The 15,316-nt window shown below is 35.2% G+C and overlaps 1 protein-coding gene across 4 annotated transcripts in view; it reads right to left on the bottom strand.

The window, feature by feature from the left end:
• The window catches only part of LOC133524060 (PDZ domain-containing protein 8), a 67,391-nt gene extending 54,513 nt beyond the window's left edge, over nt 1–12,878 (bottom strand). For 2 of the 4 annotated variants that reach the window (XM_061859869.1, XM_061859877.1), the window contains exon 1: nt 11,831–12,878. The gene's annotated coding sequence lies outside the window, so the exon portion shown is untranslated. The remainder of the gene's footprint in view (nt 1–11,830) is intronic. The other 2 variants (XM_061859859.1, XR_009800320.1) reach the window with 2 other exon arrangements.
• Nucleotides 12,879–15,316: the final 2,438 nt, after the last annotated feature.

The raw sequence follows: 15,316 nt of genomic DNA, 5'->3' as shown, positions 1-15,316 counted from the left end.
CAATCTCTCTAGCACATATGAGTTATTTACTGTACCATTGAGAATTCCATAGTAATGGATCAACAGTAGCAGTTTGCGTCTCAGGTTAAGAGTCCTGAGTCCCACCATACCCAGCACGAACATAGGTATCCACCTATGTTCGTGCTGGGTATGGTGGGACATATAAGGGTAGTACCCGTAAATTCTCTTGTACATTGTATCGCGCGAAACGTCTTTGAACCCTCTCGATCATTAGGCTATACTCCTCACGGGGGTCCCAAGTAATGGCTCCAAACTCCAGCTTGCTCCGGACATAAGCATTGTAAAGCATCATGGCCACATTGGTATTTTTAAATTCCGCTGATACCCTCATTATAAAGCCTTAGGTTTTGGTTGCCGTTTTGCACGTGTTAGTTACATGCTCTCGAAAGTCTAGCTACACATCCAGAGTGTAGTATAATGGATCGATAGTTTTATATTTAGAAAAGAAAAAAAAACTTTGAAGAGACATTTCACGAAAACTGACAATTATTCTGACATAAAACTTGGCAGATTAATAACTAGCATTACGACCAAAGATTACGACCAATACATAGGATTTATTAATTGGCTATTATGTCCAGGGACATTTTTTGTTCCCTTACACGGCTACAGCCTTTGACATAAATACATTTGCGTTGACCGCCGGGCCAGCTATCCTTGAATATATCCATCTAATTACAGTTGTAGCTTTTAATTATTAATTTCAGCCTTTTAGTACCGCTCAATAATTAAAATGTAATATGTAGAACAGACGTAACCTAAACCATAGGCACATGTGTAACATATTCCTATACCCAAAACAAAAATGTTAAAACCAACAGTAGATTATTTAGGTAGGCAATTAGTAAATAAGTAATGAAGTAATGTAATTAAATTGAAGTGGATTAACACAAAAACAATGTTTAGAAAAATGCTTTTCTACTGATTAAAAAAAACATGTTAAAGAATAAATTTAATGCAGTCTAAAAAACAATGAACACACAAACTCGAATCGTTACTGCTGCCCACCTGATGGTAAGCAGTCACCGTAGCCTATGGACACCTGCAACTCTGTTACATGCGCGTTGCCGACCCTTTAAAAATCTGTACACTCATTTTATGAAGAACCTCATACTGTAGACCCTCGAGAAAACATCGGCAGGGAGCTCATTCCACAGCCGGTGGGTACCTACAATTTTATGTAAACTTCTTTAAAATGTTACAAATATACTGTTCAGTATCAGTATCGTCGCTATAATGAACTCCTAACAGCATACACTGTACATATAATAAGCTTATTTATTGCTCAGAAACTCATACAACTATTCAGCTTAGTTTCGAATGACGCCAATTTAAGTCAAGACTCAAGATAGGTAGAATTTAAATTCTGGGCCGCTTTGCACTTGACAATAAATAGACACTACATACGAAGAGGCCAATAATTTATATGGTTTCATTGTAAGTAGGATGAGGAATGTATCCTAGAGGAGCTGAAAATCACCACACGACTCTCTACAATATGTCAAGAACGCGTACTCAGCTTTTTGGTCATATCATGCGGTCTAAAAAGCATGACCTAGAAAGGCAGATTATCTTGGGTCAAATGGATGGCAAGTGTGCACAAGGAAGAACACCCACGAGATGGTCTGATGCTGTGAAGAGGGTGGTTGGCGGCAACATGCAGCGCGTGTCCCATATGACTTATGACCGCAGTGACCACACACTATGGAGACGCTATACTTACATGGTCGCGATCCTCAGCAATGAGGGACCGGGGAAGAAAGAACGTGCCAAAAGTATCTGACCTCCTCTAATACTTTTACGAATAGAAATGTATCCATATCTTCACAAGCCTCAATTAGTTCATATATTATGTATATATTTTGTCCCTTTCTTACAAATACATAAGTCAAAATGACTGATAAAGACAAATTAATGTTTAACAAGCAGAAACGTCTGCAAACGATGCTATTTTGTTGTCCTAAAGCACCCCAGAGGTGCAAAGGGCCTTCATAATATGGTAGCATTATTCGTTTCCCCTCTTCGAATAGTATGTCCTATCCATATCCATTTGCGTGTCGCAATTTCTTGCGAAAAATGATGCTATAGAGTCTGGCTACCGAAATATTACACAAATTTTTGCCGTGAAATTAAAAAATCTTGGGCTGGTCACACTTTGTGTAGTAGGAGTTATAGTGTTGATACTAGAACATATTTTTTATTTTCTGTGCACACGTAAGGTATCTAAGGAAATCAGTTAAATATACGTTGTCGTGCACTCAAAGTCAGCTCACATAATTTCTACCACTATGTAAAATATAAAGACATATATAGACATGTTTTGCCAAGATATTTTTATATATTTTATATTGTTAAATCAAATTACTACTGGCCAGTCACTTCACTCCACAGATTTCTTCTATATATTGATTTTCAGTAACTCGTTACGTTCCAATGTTTGGATTTTATTGGTTTTTTCCAGTAGGTACTTAAAGTATCAAAATAGTAATATAGCACCAACCTCCAAAATTGTTTACGACTTGTAAACATAGTATTTTTTCGCTATGTAAAGCGTTTTAACGCTTCACGTCAACTTCGCACATTGTCGTAATTATTTACGAGCTTAAATAATAGTTTGCGGACCCCACTCGGTATAGTCATTATTAATATTATTTAAAATAAACCCCTTATAAACCGCGAATAATTTGAATGAGTGACATAAATTGACAACAGCCTTTAGGTTTTTTTTTCTAATCATAGACAATTGGAGATACAACATGGAAAAATCTGTCAACAATATTTGGCTAGCCAGATTCTATGTGCTAGAACACATTAAAGACTGTATACGATAAAATCGGTCCATGCTTGATAATCTTCACTCGCTTCTTGCTACACAACATCTCATCTCGCTCGCACTTATATGCGAGTACGAGCGAGATGCATAGAAAGTAAATGTCAGTGCCGAACTGGTGGTAGCCACACTGGTCTTAACTAAACAAGATCCAATCTATAAAAAGTCTTTATTCTGAATCTGAATTTGAAAATTTATTGTTTTTTTTTTCTATTTTTGTGTGAAAATCTTAATGCGGTTCATAGAATACATTTACTTACCAAGTTTGAACAGTATAGTTCTTATAGTTTCGGAAAAAAGTGGCTGTGACATAATCGGACAGACAGACGGACATGACGAATCTATAAGGGTTCCGTTTTTTGCCATTTGGCTACGGAACCCTAAAAACCAGCCAAGTATAATCAAAAATCAAAATCAAACGGTGTAAAAAGTAAAAAAAAAATAGGTAATAATATTAATGTAAATTGACCTGTCATTCCATTATCGCTGTTTGTTTTTGTGTGAGGAGAGGACTACCGTGAGGATATTATATTCTCTTAAGTAAGGACTTGATGGAAAATGGAAGGACAGCTTGTACGATTGTACTAGTGTAATTTTTGCACTAGTGCGGTAAAGTAGCACCATATGTACTGTAAAAATCTTTACAAGTTCCAAATGAACATTTGCACGCTTTTAAAACAATGACAATAAGGTCGTGTAATTATATATTTTGAAAGATGAAGATTTTTGTTAGTGAAAATTATTAGTTACTTCCATTACTTTTTAATTTATTTAATTTTATCCTATTTTAAGAGTTCAATTTGAATTATGTTTTATTTTCTTACACATTTTGATTTAAAATGTAAATGAAAAGGCGGGACTACCTGTCACTGTCACAGGTAGATAATACCTACAGAAAAACTAACTGGCGACTGAGATCATAAATCTATCTCCTTTACCCTTGCTAAGACCAACGAACAGTGAAAGAAATGGCATTATGCACCTGACTCGCCACTCAGTTTTGCGACAAGTTATAGGTGTCACACCAAAATGTCATTTGCGATTTAATTTCAAAGAAATAAACTAATTTTAATTGTTTTTCATTGTAAACGTATCGAACTATGAGCTGAGTGCTGATCCTGCATAAAGTTCGCCGTTTCCCAGTAACCCAATAATGGCTTAATCGTGTTAAAATATCGGAAATTTCAAAGGAGGATCAAAGGATTTTAGTTATTAGATAATCCTGGTAATGGGTGGGTCAACATTGAAAGGACCGACGCTTCCAAGATGGCGCTGAGTTATCATATTTATATTTCAACTTAGAACGCTCATTTTATAGGAAGGAAGTATACAAAAAGAGAAAACGTTTTTCCACTTCTAAATATTTTCCATTCTGCGGGATTTTTTAGTATGTTATTGACACAATGAAAAACTAGGTTTATAGGTTTTTCTTTTTTTTTTAATTAAAAGCGAAACCTATATAATATGCTGAAAAATGAAAGTAATTTGTTAAAATTTAGTTACCTAGTGGAAAACATTTTCACCCGAAATGGAATTTCATAGAACAAGTGCCGTTATTTCGTTAAGATCGCAAAGCTATTCTTCCCTCTTAAGAAATTAGTTAACGTTTTTTTTTGACAACATAACTCCCTCTCTCCTCCCTAGATAACAAAGTATACAACATTAAAAACACCACGTAAAATCATAGCGTCAAATATTTGTATGTCATTTTGTGTCCACTTAGGTCTTGATATCATTATCTAAACGTTGCAATTTAAAATATGCACTTCCTGTGTTAATTACAAAGATAGGTACCTTCCTAGTCGTTTTACAGTCGATGACAAAGATATGTCTACACGTTTGTACGGTCGAGTTCCATCGTTCCAAAATAGGCAAGAAGTGCCATAGACGTTAAAGGCGCTAAGTCCTTTGAGCCAATTATCGCTATATTTAACAATTTCCAAAAAAACTAAACAGCAGAGAAGTTCTATGTAACTATCAAACCTGCTCACAAAATTTCACAAGAGTCGGTAACACCTTCGTAGCGGCAATTAATGTAACTCTTAAGTTTTTTTTTCTTTGGTCCGAGTTACATTAGTACAATATCGCCTCGTGTGTAATGAGTGCAGATGAGATATATATTTACACGACCTTATTCTCAGTAAATATATTTTTGGAGTGTTGGCTATAAGACATCTGTGAACTCAACTATTACCTTACTCATTTGAGTCATTTGTAATGAGGCGAAAAATGTAAACATATCTTTGACGTGTTTGACATCGACTGTATCTCCAACATACTTAAGTACGCTTTTTTCATTTCTTGTTACCCGACTTATGAATGAGATCGCTTTTTATCCGACTGCGCGGTCAGGAAAATTTTGTAAAACATACAGTAAATAAACATTCATACGAGTATATCGCATTCCTCAAAAGTGGGCAAATATATATTTAGGTACTGTTCAGAACCGCCAGATGAAATATTAAAGAAGAGGTTTCATGCTGCAACGGAAAACGACAACATTCTACATCTCAAACAGACATTCAGAATTTAAGAAATGTTAATCTTATAACACGCAACTAAAGTTGATTTTACGATAACACAACTCAGTACGAGGATGAAAATGTAAACACTGCTATTCCTCGATTCGGAATGCGGAAAACTACTTTATTGCTAAGATAATAACGTCGCAGTTGCATTGGATCTTGATATTTGCGCGGAATTCTAATATGTTATTGCGGGGTGTCCGTTCTCGGGATGAAGGCAATTAGTCTAGTCGGTTACGAGTGCCAGTTTGACTTTTTTAAAGCTTCGGACCTTGCCTATCTTGCGAATCAGGAGGCCTACCGCGAAAACCGAAATTCTCAAATTGCAGGTATTATCTTTCTCTTTTACCCTCACTACGACGTAATTAGAGTGAGACAGATAAATGCCTGCAATTGACGAACTTCGATTTTCGCGGTTATAGCCCAGAGGGCCTACCGTGAGCCACGTTCGACGTGGTGCCTCTCTGTCGCGCTTGTAAATTCATACGTAAGTGCTGCCCGCACGTCGAACGAAGTAAAATATGATATATATACTAAATAATATTTAGTTACCCCGACGCGAGCAGCGTCGACACCTTTACGAGTACGTTTATTTTTCATATTTGTGCTACGGTCGCCGCAACGCAACCAACGTTAGAGTCGAGCGAAACCGCTTGTAGTTCAGGGTTGTTTAACAGTCTTAACGCTAAACTAACGCAATACGGATAAATTTTACTCAGAAATACAATGAATATATTAACCATATGAATGAATGAATGAATGAAATCGTTTATATTCACAATGAACACATGGTAACATAAGATCTTAAATTACAAGCATTGTGTCCCATGATTCAGTCTATGTAGACGTGTGAAAACAGGTGTCAGTGATAACTTGATAAGATCACTAGTGATTTGAAATGAATTAGATTTACAAGATCAAATATAATTTAACATCAACTAATAAAAAAAATTAATGACGAGTTAATAGCATGATAATATTAATATTAAAAAAAAAAGATTAAATAATGATATAGACCTTCAGATGTCAATTAATATTTAAAACAAAACATTTCGGCCCGCAATGTAAAGTAATACACAAGTTACGAGATTCGAGCTTTTTAAAGTAACTGTGAACACTTGTTGGCAGTTTATAGACTACTAAGGCATGTAACAAAAAAAAACCTGTAAATTTCAAACGGCTGTCATATGTATTCCAAACAAGATGGCTACCAAAGAGCTATAATCACTACGTTCTACGTTCGTTCTTTCGTTTGATGGCTACCATTTTCTTGCTGCCGTATGAAGTGTCGTTCTTAAATTTTCTATTCATATATCTCAAATCATTCAGGTATTAGGATTCGTTCAGTTACCACGATGAACAGAAGACAACGCCGCGAAATAGTCGTTTCCAAATGAAAATCCGCAACGTCCTACAACTTGGATTGCAAAGCATTTAAAATTACCCCGTAGTTCTGTTGATCTCATATTGAAAAACTATCTCAGTACGTTGTCTCTTAAACAGCAGCCTCGAAGTGGCAGACCTCAAGGAGCAAGTGACCTTAGGCTCGATAGAAATATCATAAACTGTATTCAGCGATATCAAAGCATGTCTGTTAGAGATATCGCGAAAAAATGCGGAAGAAACGCATCCATGGAGCAACACGCTAAGAGGAGAGCAGATATGCTAACTAGGGCGTCCTCCCGGGAAATAACGGTTCTCGATTTCCCGGGAAATCCCAGGATTTATTTGGAATCCAAAGAACCGGTACTGAGCACCGAGTCCCGGTTCTCCCGGTTCCCGCCATAACATCAAAAAAACATTTATATTATCAGTAAAATTAACGCACCGGCAAGTTCGGCAGCGTCGCATATATATGCAATCGATTGCGAACATCTCTAGGTGACCGTACCATAGACGCCATTAGTTTTCTTCGGACATATTATCAAGAAATGAGATGCAAATAAAAGTATTGGACTAAGTACTAGATTTAGTTAGACTGATTTATACATATCATCTTAAGTTGACATTTAATTGAAGTAATTATTAGCGTCTCGTCAAACAAATTCGACATATTTACATAACTAGTCAGATTTTGATTTTGAACTTGTAGGTGTAATTTTGCAAAAGTTTATTATTTTGTAAGATTCAAATGTTAGATAATGACCTGAAATACCTGATTATAATTTGTTAATGTTACGTTTAAGTTTCCGTAATATTGATTACTTTTTACTCAGAGTTTAATAAATGTTATATACACAAGACTTAAACTACAATGTTTATGTATAAAACTATAAATCACATTCTTGTGTCTAATTGTTATTGATCTCCAGTTCCATCCGTTCTTAAGCCAATGATTAGATTAGGTATTTGATAAGTTCTTTATGTTAAATTATTTATTTGTGAGGTGATTATATTTTTGTTAAAAAAAAGAACTGTATTTGTTTTAAGTGTGTTGATTATTATATTACTGCAATGTTACAATTATCTTAAGTTAAACACATTTGAAATAGAAAAAATATTGAACTATTATAATTAGACTGATTTATATTATTTAAGTTCACATTTAAAATTAAAATAATGATTAGCGTTACGTCAAGTAAATTCGACGACATCTTACATAAATAGTCAGGTTGAGATATTAAAATTTGTATAACTTTGCACAATTTGTTTTTTTTTAATTACAATATTATGATAATTATGATATTGTGAACATGATAATAATGTTTAAAATATTATGGTGTTTGTAAGTATTACTTACTACACATGATTCATAACATTACGGTTATGATCAATGACACTGTTAACTGATTAATCAATTAATACTGATTAAAGTAACTATAAAGACTGATTTAAGTGTATTATTCCTAAAACTGTTTTTTATTCTATAAAAAATTCTTAATTATTCCTACGATTCCTTTTCATTATTATTAAAGTTAGTTGCAAGATTCACAGTTAAATGATGCCAAACAAAATATATAAAAATAATTCAGCTCAGCATAAAGAACCGGGAGAACCGGGAATCCCGGTACCGGCTCCGACCCGGTACCGGGAAATGAAAAACTAGGAACCGGTCCCGGGACTGCACGCCCTAATGCTAACACGGAAGAAAGTCAAGAAAGTTAAGGCTACGGAAAAACAGCGTTCATTAATAAAAAAAATCGGGCTCGAAAACTCTACGATTTCCTTCGTACAAAAAAAAATCGCATTTGATAATCGACGATGAAACGTATATCAAAGCCGACTTTTCAGCGCTATCCGGTCCACAATTTTACACGTCAAGCAAAGAAGTAACTCTTTCAGACTCTGAAACCTTCTAGAAAAGTTTCTAGTGTGGCAGGCAATCTGCGAATGTGGCGACTAGAGCTAAATTGTTGTGACAAAAGTTGACCGTACAACAGAGAGATTTATATTAAAGAATGCCTGAAGAAGCGAATGTTGCCCTTTGTTAGAAAGCATAACGTTCCTTCGTTGTTTTGGCCCGATCTCGCCCCAGCTCACTATTCAAAAGACAGCATAAAGTTCCTTAAGGATCAAAATATTGATTTTGTACCTAACGAACTGAACCCACCAAACGTCCCGCAGTGCCGTCCAATCGAGCATTACTGGGCTCAAGTCAAGCATCTCAGGTCAAGTTGCCAAAAACAATGACGTCTTCCGCAGGAAGTGGAATGCTGCAGCCACGAAAGTCAAAAAAAGCTCCGTTAAAGCTGACATGGAAGACGTTAGGAAGAAGCTGTTTGGTGAGTACAAAAAGTACAGTAATAAAAATAAAAACTAAATATAATCCTTATTGAAAGTTGCTTTTTATTTTACTAAAACTATAATATATACTTAGTTTATTAATTACTATATCAGATTTATGTATTTTGAAATTGACAGCTTTATTTCGTTACACCCCTTAGTATCGCGTACATTGCTGCTCGGTAAATGGTCAAAAATTTATTACGGGGTCATAATTTAGTGCTTGAAAAAACTTCTTAATTCGTGTTCACACGGATAAATTCTATATCTGGTTTAATTGCCCGTATTGGATTTACACACTGTATTACATATCAGATCCGACTGTAGGTACTAACATTCTCCCACCCGGCACAACATTTGGTCGTGTGTAATGTCGGCGCTGATTGTATACATTAATTCAGACTCGAAGATAGATTGATAGACAGTTCAATATTGTTTGTGACAGTCCCATTAGTCAGATAATAACCGTGCGAAATTGTATCATCCCAAACTAGATGGAATAATAAATTAATAAATAACCTGCTATATAACAAATAATTAGATATATAATGACGGATTTACGTAAATACGTGGTTAAAATACGTGGTTTAAATCTTTCGGGTTATTAAGGCTCACCGTGTAGGTATAATATGATCGTAACCGAGGCTGTTAAATTATGCTTGACAGGGAAACGTTGTTTTGTCCGAAGTATGTATAATTGTCACCATGCCTGTCACGTTCTAACAAATATGTAAGCGCGAAAGGGGCCCGCCCATAGTGACAAGTGATAAAAATGGAACCATGATACCGCCGCTACGGTGGCAGCATGGTTCAATACATAGTTGTTAGATCGTGACAGGTATGGTGACAAATGATAAAGAGCCGACCATCTTAAACCAATTTTATCACGCGGATAAAGTCAGACATCATACGCCTGATGGTCGGCTATTTATCATCTGGCACCATACCTGTCACGTTCTAACAAGTAAGTAAGTGCGAGACTGACGCATGACATGACAAATGATAAAAATGCGACCATAATACCGCAGAGTGTCAGAGGCGATATAAATAGGAAAGAAATTGATCAAAAACATTTGGAAAACTTGGCTTCCCTATGGACAATACGAAATGTTAACGATTTGGTTACATGATGTCCACAAGAAAGTAACTCATACTGAAAAAGTTTTTGACCCAAGTATGTGATTAAGATTACTTGATGAGATATACAAATGAATGAGCCAAGGCAAGCAAATGATGATTATAAATAAAAATGTATAAACAATTTAATAGTTGAATGTAGGCGCTTGGTTTTATATGTGCAGTCGGGTATGCAGAATATTCATAAAATATTTAGCGAATAAACGAACGCCACAAAAGTTACTGTCATTCTCTATTAGTTTTACAAATGGACATAATAGCTCTTTAATTTGCGTTTAAATACATATATCTGCCACACTCCATTTTTACATTTCGATACATACTTATCTCTTTTTTAAGGCTATTAGAGTACTGTACATATTTTTTTACTCTTTATCTTATCTGCTGCTGGTGATGATCACTAGTGACTGTTCATACCTATCTACTGAGCACTTGCTTATGGATTATTTACTTTTTTTATATAATAAGATGATGTTAAACGTCATATTGTTTAATTTCTGTTTGGTGAATGCTTTTAAAGCTTACTTGCTCCATATACTTAATGCCTATATATCTTCAGCAAATGTGGAATTCCTACTCGGGTAATAACAATTCACAGCTTTGACGGCAAAGACTGAGATTTGAATATTTTGTAAAATATTTGTAATATATCATTTAAGAAACTATAAGTTTTGAATGACGAACGAAAAATAGTTGTTGTTTTATATCAGACATAATGGGACAGACACGGCGGACGTAAATATTTAGGGTAAGAACAGTGCATAATATCTACGAGTAATGATTTCGATTCATCTCCAAAATCAGTGGTCATAGTTACAGTTTTCCTTGAAGTATTTATTATGTTTTATAGTTTATAACTCACAAAATAGCGCAGCTGTAATTTTAGGTTAGTGTTTTAAAGAGTTATCAACGGTATATCGTGAGATTCATATGATGAAGGAGGGAAATGTACGATTAGTAAACCTAATCACTGGACACAGCGAATTGCTGGAACAGTAACAACTTACTGATAAGTTTATAAACCATATTTTATCTATGAACATGAAATACTTAATAAAAGTAAGACGGCAACTATTTTTCTTGTTATTCTGTGTCAGGATAATTGCAATAGGTGTCATGTCACCGTCGGTTTGTTACAAAATCGCATGATGATTACATGTGTATACATTAATTTAAATTGGGATATACGCATTTGGTTGTGACAACATCGTCATATTATAATTCTAACGATAAATCGTGAAAAAGTAGTAATTTTATATTAACTCAATAAACATTTGAAGCAGACGTCTTAGTATTAGTGAAAGGTAGGTAATATATGCACAGCTAACGTTTAATTCATAACATTCGCTAAGGCATAAGATTTATAAGCATTTATTTATAAACAAATTTTCCACATAATGGTAGTGCAACTGTATCCGACAGGAACAGGAATCATCTGTTGCACAGCATAACAAACATAACATAAATAGATAATATAAGAAATACTTTAAATGATAACTAAATAGACCAAAAACAATTTATAAATTGTGCTTCTTCGTTTAACTTAAGTAATAAAATCAAAGCACAGTCATGCATATAGTCTTTAACGACTCACCTTCTAAAAGATTTGCCTACCTACCTAAAACAACAAAAGTACCATAGAGACGATTGATATTACACTAGACAACAATTGACGACAAACATTTAACTTTGTAATATTATAATGACTAGTCGTATTTGCGGACTAAACCGAGTTGAGAGAAAGACGATAGCTACATGTTTGAGGGCAAGCCGGGCCCCGGCGCCGTTCGCTAGCCTTACATTACTGACACTGGCTCTGAAACTATCGCTGATAAAACACCTTGAGTCCAGTGAGAGCATGCGCGCCGCCACGCCAACTGGTCCACCCGTATCATTGGTGAAGACCGGAGCGACCGGTGGACTTGTGAATGCGTCCACTCCGCACGATCAACCTGTCGATCGCCGAACCATAAAACAATAAAGAAATAACGACATACACGTTCACGACAAACAAAAGCATACCGGTTCAGTTGTTACACTAACATTGATTATAGGGTGCGAAGTAATTTTGAAAATTGGCACTGAACGTTGCCAAGGACGCTTGCGCGTAGGGCCGATCGATAACCGCCATATTATCATTTTCTAACGGCAAAGGTATGCCCCGGCCACGTAGAAGCCATAGAATAAAGTGGTTTCGCTCAAGTGCGTAGAGTTCAAATTGCAATGCGAATTCGGCAGTTTAACCTGGGTACAGGTCGACAATAGAACTAAATTGTTTACTGGCAAATGTCAATCAAAGTTCATGCTTGTTTTGTAAATGCTGTTTATATTTGCTCTAAGTTATCTTTTAGGTAGAAAATAATTAAACCCATCAAAGTTCTTACCGTACCGCTATCTCATCAGTAGGACTAAGATGGCCGATTTTTTATCATGTTTCATAATGCCTGTCAGCCTGTCACGTTCTAACAAGTATGTAAGTGAGAAAGTGATGATATGACATGACGAGTAAAAACGCGACCATGATACCGCCGCTGTATCATTCTAATAAACCATTTGAAAACACTTCAATTATATTCGCAGCTAAAGACGAATCGCGCCCTAGAAACCAACATATCCAAAACAAAGGACGCGCAACCAAATTTTTAACACTAAATAATCATAACATACAGGTGATTATTATACAGATTATTTGTTATTCGACAATCGACATGTGTTTTAATGACAATGGGAAAGCGTAGGATGTAATCTGACAAAAGAGAGTAGGTACCTACTTGAAAAGTTCAGGAAGAGCTTTTACAGTGTTGCGACCGAAAGATTCCAAAATTTAACCACGAGTGTAGCGAATGTTTCAAAAAGTGGAATCTTGAGCGTTGCGAGGGTTTTAAGGCACGAGCACGAGGGTTGAATAAATTTTGCCACCGAGTGAAATACATATTTTTTTCCCTACACCAACATGAGGAAAATAGTAACATCTACAACATCAAACAAAATCTAACCAGAACAAATCAAAAAGAACGTTATTAAAAATAAAATTATTAAATGTTTATCATTCTAAATCATCATTTCAAAGTCAATTGTTTCACAAATTAATAATTTACAATTATTTATACCTTACATGAAGCACGAGCTAAGCGTATTACTTTCAGCTTGGACAAAAATATTTTCCTGTTTTGTTGCTACAAGTCGCATTTCTGAACTGATTAGTAACATCTTGTGAGCAGATTTAATTATTATTATTTTGACGATAAATTTTTTGGATTTTTTCTGAACATTTTTGATAAACGCGAGTCTTATGTCTTAAAAAACCCTAGAAGTCTTTAGTGATCAAACATGGAACATTAGTTAGGTCGATGAAATTGATTCTTTAGCAGTTTACGGTCCACTTTAATTGGAGAGCTCTTACCATAAGTGCGTACAACCAAATTTACTTGAACCACAAACTGCTAAAGAATCAATTTCCTCGACTGTACAAGTGGCTTGATGCAAAGGCCGAAAGTCAAGCTACGGGCATACGTCCAAAGGCCCAGAGCATCTGACAGGACGCTAATAAGGGTTCCGTAGCCAAATGGCAAAAAACGGAACCCTTATAGATTCGTCATGTCCGTCTGTCTGTCCGATTATGTCACAACCACTTTTTTCCGAAACTATAAGAACTATACTGGTCAAACTTGGTAATTAGATGTATTATGAACCGCATTAAGATTTATATACAAAAATAGAAAAAAAAAACAATACATTTTGGGGGCTCCCCATACTTAGAACTGAAACTCAAAAAAATTTTTTTTCTTCAAACCCATACGTATGGGGTATCTATGGATAGGTCTTCAAAAATGATATTGAGGTTTTTAATATCATTTTTTCCTAAACTGAATTGTTTGCGCGAGAGACACTTCCAAAGTGGTAAAATGTGTCCCCCCCCCCCTGTAACTTCTAAAATAACAGAATGATAAAATTAAAAAAATATATGATATACATGACCATGCAAACTTCCACCGAAAATTGGTTTGAACGAGATCTAGTAAGTAGTTTTTTTTTATACGTCATAAATGGTACGGAACCCTTCATGGGCGAGTCCGACACGCACTTGGCCGCTTTTTTTTAAATTTCGAACGTTCGAATTCGTTACTCGAAAATCTGTGGAAAACGGCGAATTGATAATTTAGAAATACAGCAATAAAAATTGGGAATCTAGTGGTATTAAAGATAAAGATATTTTATTGAGTTAATAAAGGTGTTTGTACTACTTACATTGTTTTACTTACATCATTTTAATGGTACAAAACCAACAGGCAAGTAAGTGTCACCTGACCCCTGTACTAGTAAGAACTGTATCACGGTGGGTTAGGATTCACCGTCCTTACATATAATTTTCAACACGTACCAATCGATTTACACTTAACATGTTGTGCAGTTTATTACATTTATTTATTTGTATTCCAAGATAACTTAATATTTAACATGACGACAAGGTAAACAAAGGATGAATAGTGAACAATTTCTTAGCATCTGGACTGCGGCCGTTGCCGGGCCGTCTATAAACAAGTAGTATACGCAGACTTGGGATTATTTTTGTTAAGTAGACATATTAGTAGAATTTAAAGGCCTAGTAGGGGAGATAAATTGAAGGGAATTATACGAAATCGAGCAATCGAAATTAAAAATTCATATAAGTTGATCACTATAGCAACAATACAATAAATGCAATTTTAGTTAGATTAACAGTTCCCAGCTCTGTCTACTAGTTAATATTGTCTTTGGTTATAGTCAGACCAAGTTAAGTTGGCAGTGATTTTGATAGCCCAGCCTGTGCAAGTGTTAAGTAACCGTCATAATTTCATACAAGTTTGACGTTTAAAATGACACTTGCGCTGTCAAAATCGCTGCCAACTTATCTTGGTCTAGTAACTCATGAAATAAAACTAAAGATTATATCGCGTATAATAAATATAAATTACACGCCATTTTTAAATACGCGAATAATCTGTATTTCTTGAGTCTATTTAATTCTACTGGTAAATAAAATAAATAAATAAATATTATAGGACATTATTACACAAATTGACTAAGTCCCACAGTAAGC

Source organism: Cydia pomonella, chromosome 1 (genome assembly GCF_033807575.1).
Source record: "Cydia pomonella isolate Wapato2018A chromosome 1, ilCydPomo1, whole genome shotgun sequence".
Taxonomy (NCBI): Eukaryota; Metazoa; Arthropoda; class Insecta; order Lepidoptera; family Tortricidae; genus Cydia; species Cydia pomonella.
This window is presented reverse-complemented; position numbering and strand designations above follow the sequence as displayed.